Genomic DNA, 12,598 nt, shown 5'->3' on the forward strand with positions numbered 1-12,598 from the left:
TTGGGACAATTTAAAACAGCAGGGGCTGATCTTTGAGGAGCTCCAGTGTTTTTTTTCTAAACCTCTTTCTCCATTCCATAGTGCCTTTCCTCTTCACTTTTACTTTCCTGTGAAAATCTGTCTTCAGAATTGGACTAGAAGGCAGGAGAGAATGGTTCAAGCCCATTTCTACCATCTTACATCCCTGTGGATTTTAGTAAGTCCCTTCTATTCACTGAGTCTCTTTCTCTGTTCCCACGATTACAGTCTCTTTTATTAATTATTCACAGTCTCCTCTAATTAGTACACAAAGTTCTTGAGTAGGAGTGATGCCTTGTTTATCTATGTGTCCCCCACATAGGCTCACTGTGGAATTTGTCATAGAAAGGTGCTATCTTCTCGTTAGTATACTGGATTTTTATGACTCTCTCTTTGACCATGAGAGTAATCACTACCATCCTACCTTTCTAAGGTTGCCCAGGTACAGTAGTTTCCTAGAGCTTCTCTAACAAATTACCACACTCTCTGTGGCTTAAAACAACAGAGATTTATTCTCTCATCGTTCTAAGGGCTCCAAAATTCATCACGGTGTCCACGGAGCCGTAATCTCTGAAAGCTCTAGAAAAGGATCATTGCTTGCCTCTTCTTAGATCTCGATGGTTGCTGATAATCCTCCGTATTCCTTGGCAACCACATCACTTCAACCACTGCCTCCATTGTCACATGGTCTTCTTACCTATGTGCGTCTTTCTATGTCTCCAAATCTCTCTTATCCTTATAAGAGATGCAGTCATTGGATTTAGGGCTCAACCTAATCCAGTATGGCCTCATCTTAACTCGATTAAATTTGTAGAGACCTTATTTCAAATTAAGGTCACATTCACAGGTTCCAAGCAGACATGAATTTGGGAGGACTGCTACTCGACCCAGCATACCAGGACATTTCTATATTCTTACTCCTTCCCTCCCATAGCTTCAAACCTTGTCTCCCACCCTCATAATGAAAAATCCTTCCCCCAGAATGACCCCCCTCCCTCACTGGGGGGGATGATCATCTTCATGGTTCTGCTTGACAAGAGGCTTTCCCTCCTTCAATCCATGTTCCACAGGTGCTGCTGTCAGACTAATCTCATAAAAAAGACAGCTTGAATATGTTCGCTTCCCTACTCAAAATCTTTTTGATGTTCCCTGTTACCTATGACATAATGGCCATACTGCCTCAGAAAGACATTCACAGACTTTACCACTTGACACCAACTCACCTTTCAGTCCTACCCTCATGACTCTCCTCCGTGCACACCAGGGATGGATTGTCCCTTAGCTCTATCATCTGCCTTATTTCTCCTCCATCATCATGTCTCTCCCTAGCTATTCTTTTTATCACAGCATGTACTGTTCTACCACTCTCGAAAAGTTTTCTATTTTAAAGTCTACCAAGATCCCCACCCCTATGACCAGCCAGGAAAGCCACTCCTGCTCCAAACCCCCAGAATATTTTGTAGTTCACTTGACACTTTTCATCTTTATATTAATTGTGAGCATGCTATGTCTCTTTGGATAAAAACATGAGCTATTAAAAGCAGAGTCCCTTTCTCATTCCCCCAATTTCAGGTTCTTAGGAGAAGATGGATTGATACATTATGAATAGAGAAAGGAAGGAAGGAAAGAAGGAAGGAAGGAATCTAAAGTTATAATTTTCAGAAGATGCTTTAGGGGGTATGCAAATATTTTATATTTCATTAATAATTAAACTGATAAAAAATTAAAATGCCATCTTTACTCTTAATTTCTAATTTTCACATTTATAAAAATTGCTCACTTCTTTGTACTAAGCAAATGCTATACATTTGAACTTACCAAATAAATGTCCATTAATAAAATGCGGTTCTATCTTACAAGTAGGTTCTGGGCAAGATTTTATTGCATTAAAAATGATGAAAGCCACTATAGTAATGAGGTCATGTATTGCCCTTAGCAGATGAGGTATTTGCATTTCCTCTTAGACTCTCTTAATTCAAGAAGCCATGATGTTTGAGATTTTTTATCCTATGTGTGAGGTTAAAGAGGAGGGATGCTGTAAGGCCAAGGAGCAGAGTAGAAAGGTAATGGATTTGGGAGTCACAAAGACAGTGATAACTCTGCATTTATTAACTACATGACTTGGGGGAAATTACTTAACTTCTCAAAACCTCTTTCTTTCTTGTTAAAATAGAGATTAGCACTAACTCATAGGATTGTTGAGAAGCTTAAATCATATACTTAAAATGAATAACATATGATACACTTAATAAATGACATGTACCTCAATTACAAGGGTTAGTTCCGATGAGAGTTGTCATGGTTTTTTTGACTCTCCTGGTAAATTGCAACATTGATTCTAACAACAGTTGAGAGTTAGCTAATGAATTTCTCCGAGGGAGAGTTAGCTAATGAAAAGCCACAAAAGTGAATTATCTGCTAACTATATTCTTTTGCTGAGGCACGAAATTATTTTTATATAGATATCTAGTTTGCCAATTATTTTAAAAATCAATTGAGAGCTCTTTCTAAAGTCCTGGTGGTGACCAAGAAAATGCATTAAAGGAAAAGCATTGGATTTTACCCAAGAATCGAGAAAAATTCATTTGGAAATAAAATAAGTGCTTAAATACCTAATGTTTGGTATGGAGTAGATAAAATATTTTCTTGATTGTGGTCCCCCTCCTTGAAGATTCGGGTGAAAAAAGTTGAGAGATGACTCTGAAAAATAGGAAAAAAAACACTTCCTGAATTAATTTGGATCTTTGAAAGGAAACCAGTAACTGATATTTTTCTCTTACTAATTGGGTTTCAAATCATCTTTTTCTCCTTTCATGAAGCTGCCCTTCTTTATTCTTTTATGAGCATCGTTATGCATGTTTCTAAGAGCCAAGTTATATGAGGATACTCTGTGCTTTTCTTAAAGTGCTCCTCCTAGGTTTCACTCATTAATCCTGGAGGTTCTCACCCACACAGCCGGCAACATCCACAGGCCTGTGGATGTAGTTTCACTTTCACGACCAGAATACTGGGGAAGAGTATTCAGGCCCTTGTAGGGCTTTTCAGGAAAGTTGCTGCATCTATCTTTCTAACAGTAATTATTGGAGCTCTTTCTCAGACCTAGAATCTTTTTTATCTTCATTGCCTTAGACCTCAAAGAATTTCCCTACTGTCTCTCTCCTAAACGTTACCACCACTTCCCACTCTATTCCTTGGATAAGCTACCAGAGGTCTAATCTTAAAAATTTTACTATCAATCAGAGTAGGAAATAGATATTAGCTGACCGAAACTAAATAGGAAATATGGAAAGTTCCTAGCATCTTACAAAGTACATGGAGCCAGTGTCTAAAGCTATGGTTGAGTTTTCTAACCCTTTGCTTTTATTATTCCAGTAAAGCATGATTAAATTTCCACACAGAGAAATTCCCCTACCACACTCATACTCTCACGCACATTCACATTTGAAGAAACAATCAAGACAAACTGGATGTTCCTGACTCTTAAAAGTATAACTTTTGTCTCTGAAAACTCCAGACAGAGCATCTCTGAACTTTTCATAGCAATGGTTAACACAGTACATACTCAGTACTGTGGAGGTGACGAAACTAAAATAATTAGGGGACCAGATTACTTGGTGGAGGAACTTTATTCTGCTCATTTTTATACTCTGATCTCTTATCATCCTGCAACACCCACCATCAAGTTTGATTTTCAATCAACCTGGTCCCTTTCTGATGGTTCTTAAGCTGCCTAGCTTGGTGTCTCTGAGAGGTTTGTTTTTTTTCCTCCAAACTTCAAACTGCCACAGGGTACTCAAAACCACAGGCCGAACATGCACATCTTCCCGGTTCGTAATTCCACTCAAAAGATATGGAATTTTAAGTCTTATCTTTATATTAAAATGAACATATGAATATTGTGAACAGACAGTACTTACATTAGGTTGAACCATATGAAATTGCCAATATTCAACCACTTTTGTCCTATAAAAATGGCAATTCATATACTTTAATCTAATACATTTAAAGGTAACAGAAACGTTTTTCTTTGGGCTTCATCTCCAGGCCCAGGAATAAAACTTCTCTTTCCATTGACATTAGGGATATTTCATACATTTGAAAAGCAGCACTTTACATAGTCTAATTTATTCAATACCATTTGAGAATATTTAGTCATATTGGGAATTAATTGGCTATAATTCAGAAATTGCTATCTTTCCAACTAATTAGCCCTGGATTCTGAGAGCAAAGGTAAAAGTGATAGACTTCACTTTTTAAAGTCTCTCAAAAGCATCAACTCCTTCAGAGCCTTTCAGTTCCTGACACCACATATAAAATCCCCCCTTTTCTCTTTCATAGATCTTGATTATATAGATCTATTCAGTGTCTCTGATTGTTTCTCAGTTGTGCAGAGCCTAAGAATTGATCAAACATACACAAATCCATATCATTCCCTATGTGTCTCCAGGTGGATCTCTCTCTGCTTTCTCCTGTAGGTGAGGCAAATATAGTATTTTCTAAAAGAACTGAAGGGAGAAGCTGTGCTCATGAAAACAAAATGTCCTCATTAAAAGTTGATGGGGGCAGACTGGAAGAAATCTATACAACTCTTTATAATATTTAAAACATTAAATTCTCCTTCACTCACATTTGCATTAAAGTTTCATTCATGTAATCAGAAATCTGTTACTCCTCTTGCTCATCTCCTCTCTCTCTCTCTTGCTCCTTCTTTTTCTGCATGTGTAAAATGTAGGCATTTAACTGGATGAACAAACCCTTCTAGGTCTGGCACGCTAAGATTTTAGAACTTAAGAGTATTCATGCATGTTAATAAAGTTAACAACAAGATAAAAATGTATAAACACATCTGTTGGGCTCACCAACAACAGGAGACATCAGCTGTTGTCTTGTGTAGCAGAACCAACATATTTTTTACATATTCCGCTGCATATTTACTTTATGTGTCTAGATTTCAATCTGTTTCGCAAAGCTTATTAATCCATGATATCCAATAAATGTAAAAGCAAGGAAAGTATTTAAAATGCTAATAAGAAGAGGCACATGATAATTATGTAAACAAGGTAGGGTATATTTGAAAATTTTTAAGTGGCATGATTCACTAGACTGTAGGAAAATGTCTAAAGACAAAGAGCTATTCATGAAGCAGGTGCAAGGATCTATCTATACCTTTGTAATCAGCAATAATCTTTAAGAGCAAAAGAAAAGTGACTGATGAACCAGAGCACCATTTAAATGTCAACAGCAATGTGTTCATTCAGAATCGAGAAGACCAAGAGTTTGTTAAAGAATTTAAAGGTGAAGTTTGGCAATCTTACTAATGAGACCTGTCACAAGCTATGAATAATTTGTGGGTTTAAGGATCTCATTGAAAAAGGAGTGAGTGTACATGGAGGAACTAAATTACTAAAGGATTTCACATAATATTTAGAGGAAGTATCAAGGTGGAAGGTGATCTGACTCAACAGATTTCCAGCATATGAAATAATCTGCTTATTTCTGGAAAAGATGTTAGAGGAAAGGCGTATCTGTAAGGAGAAGAAATTAATACTTGGTTTAAAGCTTTGAAGGTCACATCTACAGTTCTATGTGGTGGAAATGAGGATGCAGACGATGAGATTAAACCCTTCTGTACCTGTTAAGGTAAGGCTCTAATTGTCATTGACTTACGACAATAAAGGTATATTTCTCATTCATGTAAGAATTTTTACATGAATTCCTATGATGCTTATGGGGTGACATTTCATGTGCAGGAAGCCAAGAACTCTATCTCATGGCTCATCTCTTCTTCAGATCCTAGGAGCCTCTCTATACACCTAACAGATAGAGAAAGGACACACCAACCTCTTAACCATACCACCTAGAAGGGACACATATCATTCCTCAGACTTTTTGTTGGCAAGAACTAGCAGGAGCAGGAATTACAATCTCAGGCTGGGAATAACTTTCTAGCAACAAATCTCAATCATGAAGGAGTCTTTGGAGATCAGCTATCCAGCTCTGCTGCACCTTCTGACTCCAACTGTGAACAAAAGGATTTACAACTAATTTTTCAGAACCCAACCTCTTTGCATATAGAAAAATAGGGAAACTTCTGTACTAAATACTCAAAAAATAGGAGATATGACTCACAGTATTGAGTGCCTACAAAATGAAAGGATAAAAGTAATTTTTAAAGGAACAAACTGCAATTTAAAGAAAAGAGAAATATTCCATTTGAGATTGTAAATGTGTTAAAGTCAAGCTTGGGTAATGGGTGTGTGTGTGTGTGTGTGTGTGTGTGTGTGTGTGTGTGTGTGTTTGACCAATATATCTTCCTTTGAGAAACTACCCCTCCCTCATTCTGTAATTATCTTACTCAAAGTTTGCAGGTACAAGAGGTGGGGAAAGAACTGACCAACTGACCAGAGTCACCTCCCTACCTCAGGGTTGCATATGACTTAGTCCTGTCTTGGCCAGTCAAACAGTTTCATCCCCCTGGCCACATCTATGCAACCTAACCAGGCTTACTACCAGCTTACAGTGACCTTTCTCCTGAGGCTTTTTCTCTGGGGCCATAATCTCTGAAACACTTGTAAGGCTGGAGCTGTTGATAACCATTTTACTACAACATAAAGATAACCAGAGAGCTGATAACATCATTTGAATGTCTGGACAACCACAACTGAAATCCACTACTTAAACTTTCTAATTATATGAGCTAATAAAGCTATCCACTTACATTTATTTTTTTCTTTGCTTAATTTGATTTGAGTTATTTCTGACAATAAAACCTTCAAAACTAAAAGGGCCCTAATGACAACACTTGATTTGGATTTTTCCTATCTTTTCTTCATGTTACTGTTCTGTTCTTAAACCTTTAACAGGCTCAGTACCACATTTAAACTCTCAGTACCCCAAATTAAACTCTTCTGTTTCAACTTTAGAATCTTCCACAAAAAGGGTTCACCTTCTTAATCCAAGAAAATAAACCTTAGAATGCCCAAGCACTTATTTCTTATCTTGACATCTGGTTTTATTCCATTTCTGTCTTAACCTGCCTCATGCTCTACAATTTCGCATGTTAGCATAGTTCCATGGAAAATATTACCACTTTGAGTGTAGGGACCAGGTCTTACAGACAATGGTAATCAATGTTACCATCCACACTCCTAGTTCTTGCAACAGTCCAATTCTTAACATGGTATAGAACCCATAAAATGGTATAGAACCCATAAAATGCTCAGCAAATACTTCTTGAATTATATTTCCACAGTGATATTTCTTTGGGAATAAGACTCTTAATTTTAAACTGTGTACAATTTTTTTTTTTCTTTCTGAGAGGGGAAAAACTAAGTAGACAATTTGGGGAGTAATGTATAGCTTGAAAAGGTGCTAAATTGTCCAAAGCCTTCTTGGAGGCCAACATATGGTTCAAGGGGTTTGTTTGTTTGTTTGTTTGTTTGTTTAAATTTCATTTTCAACACAGTTACAGCTCAGGCAGCAATTCAGAGAGGGGTTCCCAGTAAGTAATCTAAGTGGTAGTCTTTTTTAAATGTGAAAAAAGAAATCAAGTTCTTCACAGATCAACTATCCTAAAACCGATCTGTGAAATACCTATTCTTCATTATTTCTGGGGCACCATGGTGTATAATAGTGTTTGCTGAATGAGTGAATGATATCCTCCTTCCCCTGGATTCCTTACTCCAACACCAGGCCTCATTAATTTTTGAGAAATATTAGGAAAATGTAAAATTAAAGTCTAACATTTCCTCATATCTTTTAAGTATTATTATAGTTTTTATCCACATTCCATCTTTGCATCCACCTTCTATAAAAGCTTTGTAGCTAAGAAGGAAGAATGATATCTATTTTCAGAGGAGGAAACTGAGGCTCAGAGAAGCCAGGGTTCTTAAAGGTCATACAGAGCCAAGGTGTCCAGCCTCCTAATACAGCTGTGTCACTTCCCACCCAGCACTCTAACCCCTATATTATCATAGGCTCTGGGAGGCAACCAGGAAGGCAGCCCAGGGTCGTGTTCAAGATCACAGACTTGAACTGAAGTAGATGTAAGTGAAAGTCCAGGTGTGCTGCTTACTATCATGTGACCCTGGACAAATTATATGATCAATTCAAACCTCAGTTTCCTACTCTGAAAATGGGGAAAATTCTACAACCTCCTAAGGAGATTATGAGAATTGAATGACATAGTGTCTGAAACTTGATAAGTGCTCAGAAAATACTAGCTATTAAGGACAAAGCTAGCCAGGTGCAGAGAATACTTAGCATAGGTCTGTAAATCAGACTGCAACCCCCATTTGGATTAAGTACACTAGTTATCTTGTCTATTTAATGCACTGTGAAGGACCACCACTGTGGTAAATGCTTCCCCTTTGGAGAACATCTAGAAGAGATGGCGGGAAGTCAGCCCCAGCTCTATTGGTTTATCACTGAAATATTATGCCTGGATAAATATGCAAGAGAGTCCACCTGAGTAAACTCAGACTAGGGGTGTCCTAAGGAGAGTAATGGCAAGATTAGAATCTCTGAGCAGAGGGGCTGAATTTCTGCTTATCTTGTGCCATCTAAGATTTCCTATTTCGAAAGCACTATTGCACTCTCCCCACATGACAGCGCTTTCTCCTTAATGATCAGCCACACCTGCAGCTTTTCCCACCTCACTTTGTGGTGTGGTCAAGCTCTGGGAGAAACAGATGCCTGTTGACATACTCCGCCGCCCCTCCCGCCCCCTCTAACCAACCAAACGAAGCCAGACCCATCTGGAAGCGACTTTTGACTTTTCATACTATAAATTCCAGTCCCAAGTGAGTAAGGCTTCTTCTTTCCTACCTGCCTTGGACCTGCCTTAGGTATCTTTCTGAGGCTCTGTCTCTGCCATGGTGATTTTCTCTGAGGAAGTCCATTCTTTTTAGAGAAAACTCTGCTTTCTATCCAAAAGAATGTGACCTTATCCTGAGGCTAGAGTGAAACACAATGAACCAAACCTCCTTACAACAGATTAATACCCACTCTCAAAGGGGAAATTTTATTTAACAAGGACCATTAGATAGTTACCATTGATCTTCACCAGGATGCTTCCTGTCTGTCTCTCCACATGCCTGCCCTTCTGAAAAACACACAGACACCCTCCTAGACACACACCTACCCAAGTGTTATTCATATGCTGTGGAGGGTTGAACTCTGCCCTCTAAAACGTGATCCAATAGTTCACGAATCTATGGTTTGACTATCCTACAGCATTATTGTTGAGATTAGCATTAAAATGAGATAGTATACAATAAATCTAAAGTATTATGTAAATCTGAAGTAATATTATGATTATAAGACTTAATATATTTTCTATATCTGTCCACTCTTGGAAATAATAAAAGAACATTACCACAAAACAAATATTCAGCTCTCCACTGAGGAAGTTGAACTTTGGTGCCCTCTAAGTATCCCACACATCTTTGGACATCACTCCTTGGTGATGTCCATTTATTTAATACCTCCGCTCAACAACCTCATTTCTCCCTAGTCTCCCTTTTACTAATATCTTTGATAGATTTAATTAAAGTAATGCACTTTTTGGATATATAAAACTGGACACTTGATGATATCACTTCCTGGTTTAGGTTCTCAGTTTCCCTTTCATAAATTGTAGAAAGTAGGAGGGGTAGAATGGTAAGGAAAAGTACAATTTGCTTCTATTCAATTTGCAGTGGTATGAAGCTGAATAAAGACTTGGAAACAAGCATCATCTGATTCCTATAATTATTTTAATGTTACATTAGCCTCAAAGCCTGGCGCATTGTTTTGAGTACCATAAAACTATTAGGCTGGTTAGTTCAGTAGTAGAAAATGTGAATTCCTATGTAGGCAAAAGGATGAATAAATTTAATTCAGAGATGGAGGAGGCTGGTAGTGGAGTAAGTCACGGACCGTGTCTATTTAATAGTGACTTGCTAAACCAACAGCTATTCCTTGAAACGAGGGAAGGGCTTAGGACATGGAAACAAGATGGCTGAAAGGAATGGTAATAAACGGAATATACAAAGCATACAACTGTGAAATAATAGGAGTCCTGGGTGAATTTCGCTTTCTTATGAACCCGAGGCTCCTATCTATCTTTTCTCTCTGCATACCATTCCCTTGACCATAACAATTTACTTATAGTACAAAAACCAAGAAATGCCCTTGACTGAGTTGTAAAAGCAATGAAGTTTTAATTTTATGATATATAAATCTCTGAGCATCTCATCTGGGGCATCGATACCTATATGTTTATTGAAAGTTAGGGTCTAATAAATCTCTTCCACTTATCAAGGAATGACATGACTTTTCCAAAGGTAGTTAAACTGAAACAATAAAGATAAAGCACATTCTCCTTTCTCAGGGATGGCAAAACTAATTTTTGAAAAGTCAACAGTGTCCAGTGTCTGAAAAAATATGGCACTGACTTGTGCATTAAGGTTTGCTGTGTGACTTTGGAGGAGTCTCTTGATCTCTCTGTTTCATCTGCAGATGTTTTAGTGTCTTTGGAATGAGTAATTGAACAAGCATTGAGTAATCACTGGCTAAATAAAAGAGGTTTTGATGAATGCTCGACATTTCCAGCCCAACTGAACCACTTAATGTTTCTATATACATCACACATTTTCCTGACTCTGCACTTTGGCTTATACCATTTCTTCCACTAGGAATTCACCCTCCTGTTTCCCTTGTTCTAATTTTACTCATTCTCCAAGGACAAGGTCAACTGTCTTTTGTTTTCAGCTCTTCCTGATTTCTTTACTTGGGAGTACTGTTTCTTCCTTCGTATCTTCAAAGACAGCTCTTGTTCTTTACCTCTCTTACAAATTTGTAGATCCTTCACATTTTATGTATTTATTTAAGTAGATGACTTATGCCATTCCTTTTGAGGGCAGGGACTGTGCATGATTTATCTCAGAACTTGGCATGTGATAAGCACTTAAAAATGTTTATTAGGTAAATTGTGTAATGGCTAGTTTTATGTGTCAACTTGGACAGGCTATATAGTACACAGTTATTTAATCAAACTCTAATCTAAAATACTCTCTGAGAAAGTATTTTGTACATGTTAATAGCTAAAATCGGTTGACTTTAAGAAAAGATTGCCCTCAATAATGTGGATGGGGCTTATCTATCACCTGAAAGTTCTTAAGAACAAAAACAGAGTTTTCAAGAGGAAATTCTGCTTCAAGATTACAGCATCAACTTCTACTTGAGTTTCTAGCATGCCAGCCTGCCCTATAGATTTTGGACTTGCCTGCTCTACAGATTTTGAGCTTGTCAGTCCTCACAATTGCATAAGCCAATTCCTTGAGATAACTCTCTGTATATATGTATATGCTATTGGTTCTGTTTCTCTTGAGAACCCTGACTGATACAGATGGAGAGGTTAATTTTAGCACAATATATTCAGTTTATCATTTAAATTGAGTGACTTGCTTGAACTATAAGCTCCAAGAGGACATGAATTTTGGCTTTGTTCACTGCAGTATTCCCAGTGCCTAGAACAGTGCCTGACATTTACTAGAAGTTTGACAAATATTTGTTGAATGAAGAAAAAAAAAAACTTTATGGATAACACCACATATGGCTATTTGGTAGATTTAAATTTACCCTCACATACTTTGGATCTTGTGCTGACATGTATGACAGAAAAAATCCCAATCATGGCATCTGTGTGTTCTCATAGGCAAATCATTTCTATTTTCTGCACTTCATCTTGGTCATCTGTATTATTAATATTTTGATCTGGTAGAGCTCTAAAATCCCTCCTACACTTCTTTGATATCTATGATTTTTACGTATGGCTCTAATAGTCTTAATCTTGCATCTATTTTTGTCATCATACACACTTGACTATTATTTATTGCATGATGATTATAATTACTTTTATTACTAATCACGTTATCATCAGTTACTACCTGAGATTTATAAAGTTGCTCTTTTACAAAGTACTTAAAAAACTTTAACCTAGATTTCTAGCTTCAGACTTTTTCCATAACATGGTTGTAAAGAAATAAAAAGACACCTTAAGGCTTTTTGCCAAAACCACTATTCCTTGTCCTCAAGCACTTTATAAGCTGACTATCAAGGCCCATATATACATTCGTTCTGCACCTGAGCTTCGGAAAACCAAACCTTTGCTTTTAATTTTAGGGCCAGGAAATTATTTTATAACTGTTTTGCAGCCTCTTATAAATACTTCCTGGAGTACTTTCTTTGAGTTGCCTTTGTTTCCTCCCATTCTGTGGGAAGAAGGTTTTCTAGAGTCTGAACATACCTGCTGAGACCCGGCTGGGCCCTAAAAACCCAGAGGTCGTATACCCACACCCCAGTGCTAAGCTACTGAGTGAATTTCAGCAGCAGGCTTTGCTTCATCCCCCACCAGCAGAGGATAAGAGGCTATTTAGCCAAGATGTGCTGAGGGGCGGGCGGTCTTCATAAACTTACAGATTCTCCTCTCTTAATTTCAGGCTAATTCTTTTAGAGCTGAGATCCTAAAAAATAATTCTTAGAATGTCCCACTATGGAATATCATCTGGTACAAGGATAGACTGAGGGGAAATAAACA

Source organism: Pteropus vampyrus, unplaced genomic scaffold (genome assembly GCF_000151845.1).
Source record: "Pteropus vampyrus isolate Shadow unplaced genomic scaffold, Pvam_2.0 Scaffold14, whole genome shotgun sequence".
Taxonomy (NCBI): domain Eukaryota; kingdom Metazoa; phylum Chordata; class Mammalia; order Chiroptera; family Pteropodidae; genus Pteropus; species Pteropus vampyrus.